Source organism: Azolla caroliniana, unplaced genomic scaffold (genome assembly GCF_043228905.1).
Source record: "Azolla caroliniana isolate FFs.n. ecotype wild unplaced genomic scaffold, voAzoCaro1.0.p SCAF_4, whole genome shotgun sequence".
In the NCBI taxonomy this organism is placed as follows: domain Eukaryota; kingdom Viridiplantae; phylum Streptophyta; class Polypodiopsida; order Salviniales; family Salviniaceae; genus Azolla; species Azolla caroliniana.
The window spans coordinates 19004089-19011357 of record NW_028230439.1 but is presented as its reverse complement, the minus strand read 5'-3'; the positions used below and the strand labels follow the sequence as shown (position 1 = coordinate 19011357).

At 37.1% G+C, this 7269-nt stretch overlaps 1 pseudogene; it reads left to right on the top strand.

Moving 5' to 3' along the window:
- Positions 1 to 247: 247 nt before the first annotated feature.
- On the top strand, positions 248 to 3908 carry LOC147865248 (pentatricopeptide repeat-containing protein At5g27110-like; annotated as a pseudogene).
- The last annotated feature ends 3361 nt before the right edge of the window (positions 3909 to 7269 follow it).

Here is a 7269-nt window from a genome sequence, read left to right as displayed (position 1 = left end):
CATCTTTGGTAAATAAGGCTTGTAGATTTGAGTGTATAATTACTTTATAAAGTGTAATTTTTTGGACATAGGGATAGTTTCGTAAATTTGGAACTTTCAGGGGCATTCTGGTAAATAGACGAACTTCCGGGGGGTATCCTGGTACTTTTCCCTTATTATTATTACTATTAAAATTAAAATTGAAATTGAAATTATTATTATTAACAATCTGCTTGCTTGAAGGAAAACAAAACAAACAGAGGAGGAACAGAGAGCGAGAGAGACAGAGATCGGGGTCGCGTTAAGCCTCAATAGGGGCATGGATCCTGCAGGGTATGAGTATGCAACCTCAGGCATGGAAGAAGATATGCTGTTTGTGGAGAGGGAGATGCATCTACAGAATACAGAGCTTCCATTCTTTCTCCCCCTCATGTACACTAGAAGGAGAAATAGAACTGAACCAAGTACATCCTCCCCACTTCTACCTTTCTCTTCTCCGATCATGCATTGCTTTGAAATCGCTTCGCCGAGCTCAGCTCATCCATTCCCACCTTGTTCATCATCAATTCGATCTATCAGGTCCACTTGGTGACCATTTAATCATGACCTTGGCCAAATGTGGAGGTTTGGATGATGCCTTTTCCCTCTTCAACACATTACCGAACCCTACTATCTTCTCCTTGACTTCGCTCTTATCTGCTCTCAATGATTCGGGCCATGCTCACATGTCTCTTCACATCTATTTTCATCACATGAATCACCATCAAACCTTGCAGCCTGACGCATACACCTTTGTTAGCCTTTTCAAGTCATGTGGAAATGTACATAATCTTCAAGTAGGGAAAATTTTACACCATCATGCTTGTGAAGCAGGGCTGTGTTTATATATATATGTTGCAAACACGCTTGTTAGTATGTATGGGAAATGTGCATCTGTAGAAGAAGCTAAGACTGTTTTTGGACAGATAGTATACCAAAATGTTGTATCTTGGAATGCTATAATTTCGGTATATGTAGAAAATCGATGTGGAGAAAAGGCCTTGATTTTGTTTCGACAAATGGTTGAAGAGAACATAACACCGAACAAACAATCTTTTATTCTGGCTCTTCAGGCATATGGTGTCCTAGTAACACAGAGATTGGATTGGAAATCGGGCGAGCATTTCATGCTGATATTCATAAGAAAGGATTTTGTGCAGATGTATTTATTGGGACGACCCTTGTAAGCATGTATGGAAAATGCAGAATGATCACACAAGCACATAATGCATTTAATGGAATTACCTTTGCGAACACCGTGTCGTGGAACGCAATTATCTCTGCATATATGGATCAAGATGAAGGAAGAAGTGCTTTACAATTGTACTGGAAAATGCATAAGGAAGGTGTTACTCCCGACCTTCAGACATATTTAATTGTTCTTCAAGCATGTGGTCTTTTTGCTGAAAAAGTAGAGGGACTTATTAAGGAAAAGCGATCCATAAAGGTCATGTCTTTGGGAATTGGTCAGGCATTGCATAATGATGCTGAAAGTAATGGTGTTGCCTCAGATACTTTTGTTGGAAACACGCTTATTAGCATGTATGGCAAATGTGGGGCAACTTTAGAAGCCCAAGCTGTGTTTGGTAGTCTTTCACAACGATGTGTTGTATCATGGACTGCTATGCTCTCAGCATTTGTTGATCAACAACAAGGAGAGAAGGCAATATTGTTGTATAGGCAAATGCAAGAAGAGGGTCCAGATCCAAATTATCAAACAATCCTATTGGCACTTGGAGCTTGTTGTACCCTTGCAGGTGCTGAAAAGACTAATCCAACTGGTGAGTTTTTTATGAAAGAAATGTCACTCGAGATTGGTCGAGCATTACATGCCCAAGCATATAGAAAGTCTTTTGCTTCGCAGATTTTTATAGGAAACTCTCTGGTGAATATGTATGGCAGTTGCGGGAGTATAGTTGAAGCTGAGAATGCATTTTCCGCATTGGCCTCGCATAATGTGGTATCATGGACTGCAATTATATCATCGTATGTTGAAGACGATCAAGGCGAGAAAGCATTACAGCTGTACACTCAAATGCATAGAGAGAATATAAGCCCTGATCCCCAGACATTTGTAGTTGCCCTTGAGGCTTGTGTTTCTGTTGCAAAGAAGAAAAGAGATGTAGGCCTATGCATTGGGAAGGCACTGCATTTTGATGCATGGAAGAAGGGATTTTCCACACACGTTTTTGTCAGCAGTGCCCTATTAAAGATGTATAGTCGATGTGGTGCCTTCATTGAGGCAATGGATGTGTTTGGCCAATTGACACAACCAGCTTATTCATCGTGGATTGCAGTGCTTTCGGCATGCATCGAGCACCAGCATGAAATAATGGCGTTGAAATTGTATCGGCAGCTAGAAGAAGAAGGTGTCGAACCTAACTCTCATATGGTTGTTATGGCTCTTCAAGCATGTGGAATTCTTGCTGAGAAGGAAGGAATTTCGGGTTTGACAGTAGACTCTACAAAAACCATAGCTCTTGAGATTGGGAAGTGTTTGCATTCATATGCTCGGAGGAAGAGATATGATTCACATGCCTTTGTTGGTAGCACTTTGATATATGTATATGGGAAGTGTGGAGATATTTTCAATGCAGAGAAAGTATTTTGTGATTTAGTGGTTCGTGGTGTAGTTTCATGGAATGTGATGATCACAGCTTATGTTGAACATGGTGATGGGAAGAAAGCTTTACAGCTGTATACACAGATGCAAGAAGAGGGTGTGAGTCCAAACCATCAGACGTTTGTGGCTGAGCTTCAGGCTTGTGGCAGCCTTGTTGACGAGGCCGAAGATATTATATCCAAATCATTGATAGTGATGTTGAATCAGATTAGCCATTCGCTCCATACTGATGCCGAAGTAAATTTTTCTGTAGATCTATTTGTCATGAATACGCTTGTTTCTGTTTATGGGAAGTGTGGGTTCATTCTAGATGCGGAGAAAGTATTCAATGGCTTGTCTAGGGAAGATATTGTCTCTTGGAATGCTATGCTTAAAGTATACGTTGAGCAAAACCAAGTGGAAAAGGCATTAGAGCTATACAAAGACATGAAAAAGAAAGATCTAATAATGGATGATATTACACTGATATCTATTTTACAAGCATGCAAAGAAGCAGGAAGCCTAGAGAACTGTATGCAGATGCATTTCAGTATTGCGTCTAATGGATATGATTTGAATTCATGCTTGAAAAGTACTTTAATACACGCATATGGAAGTTGTTCGAGCATGGCGGATGCACAAGACATCTTCAATAAGTTAGTCCAACCAGATGTGGTATCATATAGTGCCTGCATTACGGGCTATGCTGGAGAAGGAAATTGTATCAAAGCCCTTTACCTGTTCCAAGATATGTGCATCCAAGGTTTACAGCCAGATGGAGTTACATTCACATCAATGCTCTATGCATGCAGCCATTATGGCCTAGTAGATATGGGGATTCAATTCTTCAAGTCTATGAACAAATTGGATAATGTATGTGTGGACCCGAGACACTGTGTTGGTATAGTTGATCTGCTTGCTCGGGCTGGAGAATTCAAAGTGGTTGAGAGTATCTTGTATAAAATGCCCATTCAATCTGATTTAGCCATTTGCTTATCTCTTTTAAGTGCATGCTTAAAGCATGGTAAGGTTGAGTTGGGGAAGCAAGTGTTTGATCATGTGGTAAACTTACACCCTGGGGAAACTGCGCCATACATTTTGATGTCCAAGATTTACTCCGATGCCGGATTTACGAGAGTTGTTTGACATCATTTACTTGGTGCTTATTTTTACACATTCTTTTACCTACCTTGAGACTCAAGAGGCATAGGTTCATGTATATAGATATGACACGTGATGCTCAGTTTTGAGTGTTGTACAACATCCTAATTTTAAACTATTTCCTGAAGTCTAATGAAGCACCAATCCATATATAGATCAAAATGCAGAAAATGAATTGTCTCACCTATCTATTACTCCATAGATATCTCTTATTTCTAAAAACCAATACCAAAATGAGGACAAGGCTTTCTAAATTCCACCAAAACCCAACTGAAAAGGGGATTTTGAGACAACATAGAGAAGCCCAGATCAGACAACTTGTACATTGATGCTGACTATGTCTTTCTAAAACTTTGCAAGACAAACAAAATCCATAAGAGAGAGTTCATCTTTACAAATAAACTCCTGGAGGTAATCCACTCACCTTGATTCTCCAAATAAATACATTAGCTTTGCAAGGAATATGATAATGGCACCCCATCTGTATTGCACTGTATAATCACTAATTGGATCATGTGATTCCCCATTCTTTACCAGTTCTACCATCCATGCATATCTATCAATTAGTTATGATGCTCCAAATAAATGTAGTAGCTTTGGAAGGAAGATGATAATGCCACCATAACGACTAATTAGATCTCTCTCTCTCTTTTATCGTAATTAGCTTACCCTAGTGGTAAGTCGTTTACACTACTAGCACTACATATTGGGTTCGAAACCCAATTTTCTCACCTATCTATTACTCCATAGATATCTCTTATTTCACTAGATGCCATGTGGAATGTAGGGGTTGAACCCATGACCACCTGGTCTCCATTGGGCAACCTTACCAACTAAGCTACATCTATATGGGCCTTAAACTTCCTTCAAATCACAGATGGAACAAATATGTTACATGTTTCTTAGTGGTAGGAATGAGAGCATATTATGTATTTGAGAACATACACAATCATGGAGATATTAAGTGTTTGAGTCCTCAAGAAATACCTTTTTAACACTTTGGTGACACTAGTGCTTCTCTATGGGGTAGTAGCATCCCTAGATCTACTTGGAAAGAGTTTGAAAATGTCCAAAAACATTTTTTTACAAAGTTTCTAGAAGTTAGGAAACAAATGCCATACACCCTCCTCCTTGAGATGGAATCACTTCCCATTGAGATCCATGGAAAGGGTTGTTGAATACATGCTTAAGGTTCAAAAAAGTCCATCGCACCAACTTTCTAGAATCACATGGGAAGCAAACAAAAAGATCCAAAAGACTCGTAAAAGCAAATTTTTGTGTTCCGGTTGGATGCAAGATATGGAAAAATGGTTAGGTAGATCAGATGCAACACACTTGCTTCATGATGCATCACTAGATTCCTCTATAAATGAGGCCGTTTTGCAATGCCAATGTATCGTAACATGGGACAAATGTGGAGGCCCATGCTTCACACATTATGCTACACATGTTGCACCTAACTACAAAATCATATTCTTCGTAGAAGGGGGAAGCCGTACACATCGATATGTGTTAGAGCCCATCCCGTTGTCTGCCATTCGAATCATTGCTTCTATGCAACTATGATGTGAGACGAGCCATTGTGACACAAGTGATGAGGGTGGCTGCCTATGCACACTTTGCCCTAAACAAGTTCGAGAGTCTAAGTATCACACTTTGATACAATGCTCGGCCTTCGATAATATTCGACCGAACCCAATCCTTGCACAAATTCCTCTCACAACCAAAATGTACACTCTTTATTGCAACATTCATTGGTAAAGTTCTTGAACATGGAGAGTCACTACTCACTTTCACATGTATTACATGAAATGTAATATTTTTGGTCTCATAGGTCATACTTACCTCCGAAGACGATGTTGAATCTCCAAGAGGGAAGATAAAAACTCCATAGAGGAACAAATTCTACTTGCTCCAATAAAGAAAATTGTCACATAAGTACTTCCTTCAACTTTTGTAGATATTCTTTGACTTCGTATCTACCATCAAATACAAAAGCAATGCACATATCCCAATTATGACATAATCCCCAATACCATAGAAATAAGGGTAAAAGCATGAGAATGGAAAATTTGTTGCTAAAATGGCCATGGCTATTTAGCTATTTGTTTGGCTAATTTTTCGTGGGCAAATCATAAGGATCATTTACGAATTTTTTTTGATTTATTACTTAAATACATGTCATTTATTATAGTGAACAGGTCATTTATGGGAATACTCAAAAAATTGAACTTTGGTTTCTGACGTAGTGGAACCTGGGGAACAATGCCCTCATCTAAACTCGACTTGAATGTCAGCAAAGTCTTGCTAATCCTGAGTTAACATGTTCGCGTTCACAATTGGAAGGATCACGCATTCCATTTATAACCTTTTATAATCTTGTGATTTTAGACAATTTTCAAAAACTTGATACACCAATATCACATGTTTTAAATAACATGTAAAATTTACTAATTTTTTGAGATTTAACAGGTTTCAAAATGATAATTTCTAAAATTGAATAGTTTTTCAGTAAATGTTTAAATGTTGATGGTTTGCATATATGAAATGTAGTTAACTTAAAGAAAATCACAATGGTTAACTCAAGGCGCAAGTTAAGATTAATGGTTTCACCATCTTGATGAGATTAAGATTGCATCTTTTGTTAGACTTGAAAATGTTTTAAGTATAAGCGGTAACATTGCAATCCTTAATGTCATCATTTGTAAATTTAGTGCTCATTAACATCCATAAATTCACAACTCAAGAAATGTAGACAATATTCATAAACAATTTTGATAAATCCACAACACCTAAAATGTAGATGATATTCATAAACTGTCAAAACTGTCAAACTTTAGATGTGAACATTAATATATCAATTTGAACATATCACACAGTTATCAGGGTATCTACAATGTTATCCTCTTCTTCCTTTTGAGAATTCCCCTACAAAATTTGTGAAGTAAATGGCATTTGCGAAGTTCAATTACCATCAATACAATTATTAATGTTTTTTTGCTAATCAATTAGTCACATGTTCACCATAAGGTATCTTGTTGTGCAACATACATCTTTGCAGTATCGATATGCATCTTTTTCTCTTGTAAAAACATAGATTTCAGTATAATTTGAGTTCATGTTTAAAAGACCTCTTTTATTTGAAAAACAAGAAGTCGATATGTTGTATCGAGTTGATGTAAAAAACAAAATTTTGATCATAATTCTATACAATGTATTGAATTCATGTTTAAAGTTTTTTTTACCGTATTTAAAAGAAATTAATAATAATAAGTTGAGCTTGAGTTCATATAAAAACTAGATTTTTCATCACAATTCGATACAATGTACCGAGTTCATGTTTAAAGTATAATTTTCTAATTTTTTTTATTCCAATTTTTTTTATGGAAAAAAATTCATTTTAAACATGAATTCGATACATTGTATTGACTTGTGATGAAAACTATATTTTTTTCATCATTTATTAAAGCTCAAAAAAAAAACCAAAA